This window comes from Bos indicus x Bos taurus, chromosome 4 (assembly GCF_003369695.1).
Source record: "Bos indicus x Bos taurus breed Angus x Brahman F1 hybrid chromosome 4, Bos_hybrid_MaternalHap_v2.0, whole genome shotgun sequence".
NCBI classification, from domain to species: domain Eukaryota; kingdom Metazoa; phylum Chordata; class Mammalia; order Artiodactyla; family Bovidae; genus Bos; species Bos indicus x Bos taurus.
The window spans coordinates 12,987,085-12,999,508 of NC_040079.1; the positions used below are offsets into that span (position 1 = coordinate 12,987,085).

Consider the following 12,424-nt stretch of genomic DNA (forward strand, 5'->3'; position numbering starts at 1 on the left):
GGATGAAGCACAAGCTGGAATCAAGATTGCTGGGAGAAATACCAATAACAGATATGCAGATGACACCATCCGTATGGCAGAGAGAAAAGAACTAAAGAGCCTCTTGAAGAAAGTGAAAAGAGGAGATAAAAAAGTTGGCTTAAAACTCAGAAACAGAAAACTAAGATTATGGCATCTGATCTCATCACTTCATGGGAAATAAATGGGGAAACAGTGGAAACAGTGACAGACTTTATTTTGGGGGGGCTCCAAAATCACCGATGGTGACTGCAGCCATGAAATTAAAAGATGCTTATTCCTTGGAAGGAAAGTTATGACCAACCTAGACAGCATATTAAAAAGCAGAGACGTAACTTTGCCAACAAAGGTCCATTTAGTTAAAGCTATGGTTTTTCTAGTAGTCATGTATGGATGTGAGAGTTGGGTTATAAAGAAAGCTGAGCGCCAAAGAACTGATTCTTTTGAACTGTGGTGTTGAATAAGACTCTTGAGAGTCCCTTGGACTGCAAGGAGATCCAACCAGTCCATCCTAAAGGAAATCAGTCCTGAACATTCATTGGAAGGACTAATGTTGAAGCTGAAGCTCCAATACTTTGGCCCCCTGATGTGAAGAACTGATTGATTTGAAAAGACCCTGATGCTGGGAAAGACTGAAGGCAGGAGGAGAAGGGGACGACAGAGGATGAGACGGTTGGTTGGCATCACTGACTCAATGGACATGAGTTTGTATAAACTGTGGGAGTTGGTGATGGATAGGGAGGCTTGGCATGCTGCGGTTCATAGGGTCGAAAAGAGTCGGACAGGACTGAGTGACTAAACTGACTAACTACTGATTGATTAAATTGTGGGCTATCAATGACTGATCCATTGACCAGCCCCTCCCTTCTCCCCACAGACTGGGGTGGGACTGTAAATTCCAACCTTCTGATCACTAGATGGGTTCTCCTGGCAACCACCCCCTCCCCCACCATGAGACTACCCTAGGGGCTTTTCACCAATTGCCTCATCAACATAACAAAAGACATTTAAATCACCCTCTGCGTAAGAAATTCCAAGAGTTTAGAAGCTTGCCAGAAGCAGGGACAAAGACCAAATGTATATTTCTTATTAAATTACAATATCACCCTGATTTATCCCCATTATCTCTAAAGCATTTAACCTGGATGGGGGGCAGAAGGAGGAGAAGAGCAGGCATTCATTCTAGCACACCTACTTCCACACTGAGATATGTTTTTTTAATCAAAAATATGCCCCTATCAATGATTATACAGTTGACCCTTAAATAATCTGAGTTTGAACTGCCCAGATGCACTTACATGTTGATTTCTTTTTTACACTGAATATGTACTACAGTTGCAAACAGTCGGACACGACTGAGCAACTTTCACTTTCACAGTACTACACCATCTGAGGTTGGTTGAATTCTCGGGTGCAGAATCACAGGTATGCAGATCCAATCTGAAGTTATATTTGGACTTTTTGAGTGCACGGTGGGTTGGTGCCACCTAACCCCTTGTTGTCCAAGGGTCAACTGTAAATCAGTTGGTTAACTTCCCTCACTTTGCTGTTGTTCCACTGGTGAAACATCACTCAGTCTGAACCTTATTCTTCCTAGGACCATTGTCTCTAATTCTCTGCTCCCTCTGTAGTCTTATCTCCATTAGCCACCAGAGCTCAAAACCCTGTCTGATGACGTGGCTCTTATGTACAGAACTTTGCTGCCTCCATTTTATACAGAGAAGAAAGTTCAAACTCTATAAGCTGTTCACCAAGCCAACACCATCCTGCCTTCCTGAGCTTGTCTCCCGTTTCTCCCTCCTCATCCCAGCCCAGTCCATCACAACGCATCGCGGGCCATTTCCTGGACAGAATATCATTTTCCCATACTGTACACTTACCCAGCTGCTGCCTGCCTGGACCTGAAACACCCTTGCTACACACCTGACTCTCCCCAGCACCCGAACCACCCATCAACACCCTGTCTCAAGCCCTCCCATCTCTTCCGAGAACTAAGACCAAGCCTCCTAACTTGACCCTGATTCTGCCTTTGGCCCTCCTCCTGAACCACACCCTAATCTATTCTCTGCACACGGCCCAGAGTGACTCCTTGAAGAGGTGAGCCACAGTGTTTATCTCCCTTAAAGGGAACCCTCCCATACTGATGGTGAGAATGCAAACTGCTACAACAATTATGGAGAACAGTGTGAAGGTTTCTTTAAAAACTAAAAACAGAGCTACCATATGATCCGGGCTTCCCAGGTGGCGCTAGTGGTAAAGAACTCGCCTGCCAATGCAGGAGACTTAAGAGATGCAGGTTTGATCCCTGGTTCATGCCCTGGAGAAGGGCACGGCAACCCACTCCAGTATTCTTGCCTAGAGAATTCTATGGACAGAGGAGCCTGGTGGGCTACAGTCCATAGGGTCGCAAAGAGTCGGACACAATGGAAGTGACTTAGCACAGCACCATATGATCCAGCAATCCCACTCCTAGGCATCAGATCAGATCAGTTGCTCAGTCGTGTCCCACTCTTTGCGACCCCATGAATCGCAGCACGCCAGGCCTCCCTGGCCATCACCAACTCCCAGAGTTCACTGAGACTCATGTCCATCGAGTCAGTGATGCCATCCAGCCATCTCATCCTCTGTCGTCCCCTTCTCCTCCTGCCCCCAATCCCTCCCAGCATCAGGGTCTTTTCTAATGAGTCAACTCTTCTCATGAGGTGGCCAAAGTACTGGAGTTTCAGCTTTAGCATCATTCCTTCCAAAGAAATCCCAGGGCTGATCTCCTTCAGAATGGACTGGGTGGATCTTCTTGCAGTCCAAGGGACTCTCAAGAGTCTTCTCCAACACCACAGTTCAAAAGCATCAATTCTTCGGTGCTCAGCCTTCTTCACAGTCCAACTCTCACATCCATACATCACCACAGGAAAAACCATAGCCTTGACTAGACGGACCTTTGTTGGCAAAGGAATGTCTCTGCTTTTTAATATGCTATCTAGGTTGGTCATAACTTTCCTTCCAAGGAGTAAGCATCTTTTAATTTCATGGCTGCAGTCACCTAGTCACTCCTAGGCATATATTCAGAAAAAACTATAATCCAAAAATATATATGCGGGACTTCCCTGGTGGTCCAGTGGCTAAGACTCTGTGCTCCCAGCGCAGGGGGACCGGGCTTGATTCCTGGTCACGGAACTAGATCCCACTTACCACAACTAAAGTCATTGCCACATGCCGCAACTAAGACCTGACACAGCCAAATAAATAGAAAAGAAATCTGGCCTACCTTAAAAAAAAAAAAAAAAAACAAAGATACATGCAGCCCTGTGTTCATAGTGGGCTTCCCAGATGGCGCTAGTGGGAAAGCACCCACCTGCCAATAAAGGAGACGTAAGAGATGTGAGTTCAATCCCTGGGTTGGGAAGATCCCCTGGAAGAGGGGATGGCAAACCATTCCAGTATTCTTGCCTCGAGAATTCTATGGACAGAGAAGCCTGGAGGGCTACAGTCCATAGGGTCACAAAGAGTCGGACACGACGAAAGTGACTTAGCGCACACACATGTCCATAGCAGTACGATTCACAACAGCCAAGACACAGATACAACCTAAATGTCCATCAACAGAGGAATGGATTAAGAAACCGTGGCACGTAGACATGGTGGAGTATTATTCAGCCATGAATAAGCTAAATGATGCCATTTGCAGCAACACTATTTTGTGTGCGTTGCCTTTCCTTCCCATCTGGATCTGTCTGGTACATTCCCTCCCTTCCTTCAGTTCTCTGTCCCAAACTCACTTATGAATATGAAATCAAGACTTTCTGGTATAACACCTATCCCCTTACCCTGTTTTAATTTTTCTCCCAGAGTTTCTTACTATCTAAAAAACGTCTATAGTTCCTTATATGTGCGCAACATGGCTTCTCCCCCGAGAGTGTGAGCTCAGTGAGGGCAGGGCAGAGTTGGTTGTTTCTGTTTCCTTGTTTACAGGCGTATCCTCAGCACCTAAAACGATGTCTTGCTCGTTATAGGAACTCCATAAATTGTTACTGACTGAATGAACACAGTGGCCTATTGAAGTCACACTGCCAGGCCCAATGCAAAGGCCACCCTTTCCCCATAGTATTCCTGTCAATATCAACATCCTGTATTCTATGGCTGTTTGCTTCTGTCTCCAACTTAGGGCTTAAGGGAGCTGCCTTCCACTTGGGGGCACCACCCGAAAAACTAAAAAAAACACACAGAGAAGTTCTCCTAGAAGGTAAAGGAGCCATATGCGTGTAAGGAAACTGAGTCTTAGAGAGGCTAAGGAAAATGCACACACACCCCTCCTTGCCTTACACCTGGGAGGCAGAATGCCAAAATTCTACTCTAGGCCAATCTGGACCTCAGTTCAGTTCAGTTGCTCAGTCGTGTCCGACTCCTTGCAACCCCAGGGACTGCAGCACGCCAGGCCTCCCTGTCCATTACCAACTCCCACAGTTCACTCAAACTCATGTGCATCGAGTCAGTGATGCCATCCAACCATCTCATCCTCTGTTGTCTCCTTCTCCTCCCACCTTCAATCTTTCCCAGTATCAAGGTCTTTTCAAATAAGTCAGCTCTCCGCATCAGGTGGCCAAAGTATTGGAGTTTCAGCTTCAACATCAGTCCCTCCAATGAACACTCAGGACTAATTTCCTTTAGGATTGAGTGGTTGGATCTCCTTACAGTCCAAGGGACTCTCAAGAGTCTCCTCCAACACCACAGTTCAAAAGCATCAATTCTTTGGCGCTCAGCTCTCCTTATAGTCCAACTCTCACATCCATACATGACCACTGGAAAAACCATAGCTTTGAGTAGACGGACCTTTGTTGGCAAAGTAACGTCTCTGCTTTTTAACAAGCTGTCTACGTTGGTCATAACTTTTCTTCCAAGGAGCAAGCGTCTTTTATTTCTGGACCTAAAGTCTACTAACTAAACATCCCATAGTCTGAATCTAAACACCCCTTCCAGTAACCCTCAGTGCCTGTCAAAAACATACAGGAATTTTTTAATTTAAGCACCCAGGATAATGAGCATAGCTCTTAACTTTGGTCTCACAAATAGCACTTTCCGAGAATTATTTGAAAATAAAGAAAGAAGGGACGGAGGGAGGAGTGGCAGAAAGAAAGAAAAGGAAAAGAAACCATGCTGCCACTTTGGCTTAGTAGGTCCTCAGTCTTGCTTCAGAGACTCGGTCCAGAGACGTCAGCTTCGCAGTAAGAAGGTGAAAGCATGGGGAAGCCTCTCTCCCCTGCTTTTATCAACAGACACTTGCAAATAATGGTCTTTCCTTCTGCCCAGCCAGCACCACCTAGACAATTTGGTTTCTGCTCTTTTGTGTGTCTTGAACTGAAGCCTGAAAGTAAGACAAGCCCCTCATCACACCACTGCGAGCCCCTCCCTTTCTTTCTTTCCCGGCTGGGTCTTACCTTCCCTCCTCTCGGAGGCCATCATTACCGGGCTGATTCGGACAAGCTAAGAAAGCTACTTTCTAGCCTAAAGCCTACCCATTATCGTTATCATAATAATTAGAACTTTTAAAAATATCACTGTCACTTTCATGTCATGTTGATGAATATTCCCAGGACGTTCTAAGATTTTATAAACAGTAATTATCTGTTGATCGCATACTTGAAGATACAGAGGCAGTTACCCCCTTTCCTCACCAGGTGGCGCTCATATTTTATGGCCTGGGGTCTGGGTACCGTCCAAACTCAGCGATGTATTTGGAGAAGTGTGCATTAACTTTTTATAACAGAGGAGGTTGGTAACTGTACCGTTCAAACATGTGTGCTTCTGTGTGCATACATTTCTAACAGTAACTTCATAACTAGAACTTGTTAGAAGATGTTATAGATCGTCCTATTAGAATCCCTCTATTAAGAACTTCATCAAAGCAAAATTTAAAAGGAATCAAATTTGCGTTCAATTAACAGGCCCCATACTTATCAAATACTTCTTTTATAAGACAACAATAAGTATTGCCTCCAGGCCACAGGATCAATAAATGAAAAGCTTTTGACTATCTCCAGCCCTCTCTGGAGGTTAGTTCCCCAGAAGTCCCAGCCTAGGCTAAAAGTAAAATTGGAAGCTTTGCAAAGCAACTCTGTTAACCAAATCTGATGATTTCTTTCGACCTTCTCCTTCCTACTAGCTACACAGTTTACCTCTTTCTCTTCCCTTCCTGAGGTCTAACCTGCAGACATTTTTTGACAAGGACCAACCCTATCTCTCTTCTCTCAGGGGATTCTGGTTTAACACTTGTCTCGACTTGTTCTTACTAAATTTCTGACATGCCCCAGTTCACTGAGACTCATTTGTTCTCTTCCTTCGCTCCCTCCCTCCTACCTGCCCAAGCATTCACGCAGAGTATTAACTTCTGAGGTCAGCAACACCAGTTTCTCAGGCAGCCAAGCCAACAAGGTAAGGTAGAAACAGCGCCATTTCTCATGAGACACACGTACTTATGAGTATACAAGAAATTCTGAGTCAGGGCCCCTTTGTATGACTGACCCCTCCACAAGTTCCTGTCAGTGCTCCAGAAGCCAAAGGAAATAATAGGATGATTGCGAATTGCTTTTATTTTTACTTTGGAGTGAGATCAGCTAAGCATGGGAATGAGGAAGGCGTGGTCAAGCTTGTACCTAAGTATGCACTTGGATGGAATGTATAACCCCATGAGAATTCCCATTTCACCCTCTTTGTCTCTCCCATCAGCACCAGAAACAATCCGACTTCCTTCTTGGTGGCTGCTACTATCCGTTCTTCAAGTTTGCGCTCCTCTGTGGCCCTTGCTGCAATGCGATGGAGGCTCACAGCTTCTCCACCACCTTCTTTTCTCCAAAACAAACAGAATGCTTTGAAGTTTGTTAACATTGCAAAGAGAGATAGGATTTTTTTTTTTCCCTAAGCGCAGGGAGAATTGCAACATAGCCTGAAACTGTTAGAGTGGTATTTATTCCCATAGCACCTCATAGTCTAAAGGGCTCAAGAGCAATTTCTCCCAGGTCTTTATTCTTCTCTTGCCTTTTCTTGAGATCTGAACTTCAGCCAACCATCCTTATTAATCCAGGAATTGACACTACTCAGACTCTTCCATCTTCCAGCAGACTTATCCTTTGATTCTCCCAAGTCTGTCTTGCAAATAACCCTGTATTTTTTGTTGTTGTTTTAGTCACTAAGTCATGTCCGACTCTTTTGCGACCCCATGGACTGTAGCCCGCCAGGCTTCTCTACCCATGGAGTTTCCTAGGCAAGAATACTAGAGTGGGTTGCCATTTCTGAACCAGAGGATCTTCCCAACCCAGGGATCAAACCTGTATCTCCTGCATTGGCAGGTGGATTCTTTACCAATGAGCCACCAAGAACCCTGTATAGGAGGACACAAAAATGGAAAGGAAGTGTCCTTAAGTTACATGGTGCCAAGAATAACCTTTTGTGTCCTATATCATATTTATACTCTCATTTACCGTGGGGTAGCTGTTTAGAACCAACATCATGATCACAATTTCTTCCATTTTGTAGATGAGGAAGTTGAGGCTCAGGAAAGCTAGATGATTTGCCCAAGATCACACAATTATAAGGGTTTCCCTGGTGGCTCAGTGGTAAAGAATCAGCCTGCCAATGCAGGAGACACAAGAGACTGGGGTTTGATCCCTGGAAGATCCCCTGGAGGACGGCATGGCAACCCACTCCAGTATTCTTGTCTGGAGAATCACATGGACAGAGGAGCCTGGCGGGCTACAGACCACAAGGTCAGAATGAGTTGGACATGACTGAAGGGCCTGAGCAGCACAGCACAGGACTAGGATGAGACAATGTTAGAACTTCCTAGTAGACGGCTGTGCTCCTGGCATCTCAGAGGAAACTTCAAACTGCCTTTATCGCGAAACAGTCCTACTTCTGGTACAAAGAGCTGCAGCTCCTTAAACAACATCAGGTGTTTTCCTCTTGGCAACGTGACAAGGAAGAAGGGAGGGGGTGGGGGTGGGTAGGAGGCAGAGGGGGTGACTGGGTCAGTGGTATTGCTCACAGACCACCTCTGCATGTATTTCATCAATTAAGGAGCCATGAGGCTAGTAAAACTTCTCCTTCGTAAGCGGAAGTACCTTCTGGGCAGATTAAGCCTCTCTCGGAGACACCCAGACAAGCCGGATAAACATTGGGAGTCGCCCAGTATTCAAGTGTAGTACTTTAACCACAAGTCAAGAGGTCTTCAAAAATAAGATGTTCTTGATACATGAATACCACACAGCAAGAGGGATGAACCAGCACACAACCGCATAAAGAAATCTCACAAACAGCAGAGGAAATGAAAGAACTCAGACACCAAAGAATACATATCAGATGGTTCCACCGTATGAAGCTGGCAGCAAGCAGACCTCATCCGTGGTGTTCTCAGGGGTGGAGTGGGGGATGGAGGAAAGTAAAACAATTTAGGGGTCCCCTACTTTCTCTGCTTCTGGAAACCCTGAGTAGAGGCCACGGGCCCCAGAGTCAGGCAGACCTAGGTTCAAACCCTAGCTCTGCAACTGAGTGATTTTAAACAAGGAACTTAAATCTCAGCGCCTCAGGTTTTTGCATCTATAAAATGGAACTAATAATACCTTCCTCAAAGGGTTGGTGTGAGAAGTAAATGAAATAATGTATGTGAAATGCCCTGGCAGCATGCGTAGGTGCTGTAATAAATGGTAATGATGATTATCCTGCCCCTGTTGCCTGATGGTAGAGCAGGATCAGAGAACAGATGGGGAAGAGCCCAGACACAAGCAAAGGGAAGGGCCGAACTAGCCTGGTGATCAAAGATGCGCAGAATCTGCCCGAATGCCACACAGAGAGGGCTGTTTGTTCCCTTTCCTACTGCCCACACAGTCTGTGGATCCGGCTGCAGACAAGCACAGGCCAGCCCCATGCAGCCAAAACAAAAGCTGCTTTGGTCCCATCCGTGCTGGCCCTTGCTAGGGACCTGATCCTAATCTGATAAACCAATTTGTACTGATGCTGTCACAGTGGTCGCTGGCAGCTTACTGGGTTCCCCTCGTGGTTAAACTGCATGTTTTCCAGAGCATTATGGATGTCCAAAGCCTTGACCCAGGCTGGGTGGATCTCACCTAATGCCAATGTCCCCAAGGAGCCAAATGAGCTGGTATGCAGGGAACAACTTCATCAGGATGGTGTTAAGGTTGGGCTGTAAGACAGAAGCCAGGGCACACAAGTCCAAGGCTGTAGGGACGTGCAGACTTCCCTTCCTGATTGCAGGATGAGAACAGAGCCAGACAACTTGGGTTCCCTTCACCTGAGAGAAGGGACAGGAATCCCTCTGGGAAGGCCTAATCACTAAAAGGCCTACAGCTCCCAGGAGAACAGAGGAGGGGAACGCTGTTCGGTCTGCACATTGCAATGTTAGCTGACATCATAGGGTACCCATACAGGGAAGCATACTGCTGATGCACATAACATGCATGTCACACCGAAGGGAGAAAACCAGACTCTGGAGACTACTAGGCAAAAGAGAAAGCCTGGAGCCAGAGGTGGGACTGACTGCAAAGGGCACGGATGTTTTCAGGGGAAGAAAGTGCTCCGTAACTTGACTGAGCCACTGCTTACCAGGGTATATGCATTTGTCAGAACCCATTGACCTGTACTCTCGGGTTGGGCGTAATTTATGCAAAGCATCCGCAATAAGGTTGCTTTTAAAAGAAAAGAAAAATTGATGTCTTAGTCATTGTGGTTGTTCCACTCTGGGAGTAACCTGGGAGGCAGGTAAGAGAAGGTCAGGAAAGTCCTGGCCTCCGTCATTCTCCGAGCCCAGTACTGTTTGCTCAGTACCCTCCAGTTAGCAAAGTACTTTCTCCCCTTGGGATCATCACACCCACTCTAGGAGGTGGGCATGGTTAATCGCATTTTGTAGCTAAGGAAACAGAGACACACAAGACTGAATGAGCTGGCCTTCATCTTCTGACTCTATATCCCATCGTCTTTCCTGGAAATGGTCTCAGAGATCATCTGGGTCTAAGAAAACTAAGGTCCAGAGAGTGGAAATAACTCCAAAAAGCTGCACTGTTAGTTAAGGACAGAGGCCAAAACCGAAGGCGTGCCTCCTCCCACAACAAAGGGAATGAGGAACTGTGAAGTTGGGGTTCATCCCGAATGCAGCTGGACGTGGGCTTTCCTTCCCCCTCTTCAATACTTCGAGACTCAGGACAGAGAGAGAGCCCAACCACAAAAGCCAGGTTCCTCTGGACTCCACCTCTCCCTGCATGGGCAGCCCCCACCCCACCCCCCTTGAATCCCAAGGGTCTTGTAACTTTAATGAACCACACCACGGAGCACATGCATGACCTCACCGCAGTCTGGCTTATTTCCTAGCACGATTGTCCAAAGTTTGCTCCATTTCCCCCCTCTGTTGGCTGTGCACCCTTCGCCCATTCCTCCCTGCTGAAATCACAAAGCTCTGAGCTTTTGGAGCCTGCAGGAGCCTCCCCCTCCTTCCCAAAGTCCTTTACTTTAGAAAGAGGCCCCTGGTGCAGAGCCTATGTATCCTATGGCTCCCTCTGTATATTTATTCTAAAAGCATGTGTATGTGCTGGGTTGAGGGATAGGGTGGCCGTGGGGACAGAAGGAGACTAGAGAGAGGTATATGATGGTGTGTCCACAGGGGAAAGACATGAATTTGAGCAAACTCCAGGAGACAATGGAGGACAGAGGAGCCTGGCACGCCACAGTCGCAAAGAGTAGGATACAGATTCAACTTAGTGACTGAAGGACAACAACAAAACCATAGAGAAAACATCTTAGGCAAACAAGAAACAATGGATGGCGGGTAACTCTGGGCTCAGGAACTGGAGGGTGGGAAGAGAGAGGATCCTACTTTCCGTTTTGTTTCTTTTCTGTTCCATGTGAATTTTCTAACCAATGTACTTGGATTCCATTTATTTATTTATGCCAATGAGGCTAGCCTGGGCCAGGAAATTATGAGCCATTTTCCTCCTGTCCTTATCTGTATGTAAAAAAAGAAATATGAGAAGGATTCGTTTTTTGAAACAAAATAAGCACCTAAAATGCACCACCTCCCTTCCCCCCATGGTGACCAAAACATGCAACAATTCAAATGATAGAAAAACTATGAATGAGTCAGCCAGATGAGATGGAGCCAGAGAGGGCTGCAGGAAGGAGAGGCCCCAGGCATGGACTGACCACCGGTCCTCAGTAGGTGATCACTCCCTTTGGAGCCACTGTCACCCCTAATGTGTGCCTCCTGTCTGTCACTTTAGCCATCTCTGCTCTTGCTTTATGCCCCAGCCCCTGCAAACACTCCTCAGACAATAGTTTGTTTAGAGCAAGGATTCTTTTTTGAAGCTTTCAGAGCTTGCTCGCAAGCAGAGTGGAAACTGAAGAAACATGTATTGAATATACTGGGAGGCACTCTCCAACAGGGGCTTCCCAGGTGGCTCAGTGGTAAAGAATTCGCCTGCCAATGCAGGAGATGAGGGTTTGATCCCTGGGTAGGGAAGATCCCCTGGAGAAGGAAATGACAACCCGCTCAAGTATTCTTGCCTGAGAAATCCCAGGGACAGAGGAGCCTGGCAAACTACAGTCCGTGGGGTCGCAAAGAGTGGGACACGACTGAGCAACTAAAACAACAAAGTCTCCGACAGGGGAGAGGGCCGTGGGTCTACACCAGTAGCTCCTGTTACCACTGGCGTTCAGAAGCCCTCACCAGTTTCTCCCATCGCTCTGTAAAGTGCACGGCAACGTGCAAACTCCACGCGTTTACCAAGACCTTCCCTGCCTGGGCCCACACCTGCCTTTCCCGCCTGGTTCCCAGGACGAGAGTCCTGAACCCAGCAGTCAGACTGGTCCCTTACCACTCCCAGAGGCACCTTGAGGCTCCCTGCCCTCGGGCCATCGCTCATGCCTTGCCCAATCTCTGCCACCCAGAAAACCCAGCTCACCCAAGTCTCCTCCCTCAAGACTCACCTACCGAGCCCCCGCCCGGACTTGCTTCCAACCAACCTCGCCTTGCAAGATGGTCACCTAAGCCTCCCCGACGGGAACATCAAGACGCGTCTCTTTACCCTGCTTTCCCCCTGCCGGTGTCTATTACAGCGCTGGGCCCTGAAGAAAGAGAGAAGGGAGGGGACACCAGGCTGTAGTTAGGCCAAAGGCCGGTTGGAGACAGGGATGGGTTTAGGGTCCAAAGGAGCACGGAGCCAAGTCGATTCCCAATCCCACCCACTAGGCGGCGCCCGCAGTCTCGTTCCGGTCAAGGCGCCTCCGGTTTTTTTGAAGTTTATGGCCTGTTTTACAAGTTTCCTTCCTGCCCTCCTGTCCCTTTAAGAAGGTGATCCAGGTGAGGCCGGGACTCCGCCCCGGGCGCTGGCCCCGCCCCCTCCCCGCCCCC

The 12,424-nt window shown here is 47.3% G+C and overlaps 1 long non-coding RNA gene across 1 annotated transcript; it reads right to left on the reverse strand.

Annotated features, from left to right (window-relative positions):
- Positions 1 to 6,584: 6,584 nt before the first annotated feature.
- Positions 6,585 to 12,407, reverse strand: LOC113891068. Its single transcript, XR_003510662.1, has 2 exons — positions 12,001 to 12,407; positions 6,585 to 6,854 (listed from the first exon to the last, which is right to left on the reverse strand). It is a non-coding gene; the product is annotated as an uncharacterized LOC113891068 (long non-coding RNA).
- Between the last annotated feature and the right edge of the window lie 17 nt (positions 12,408 to 12,424).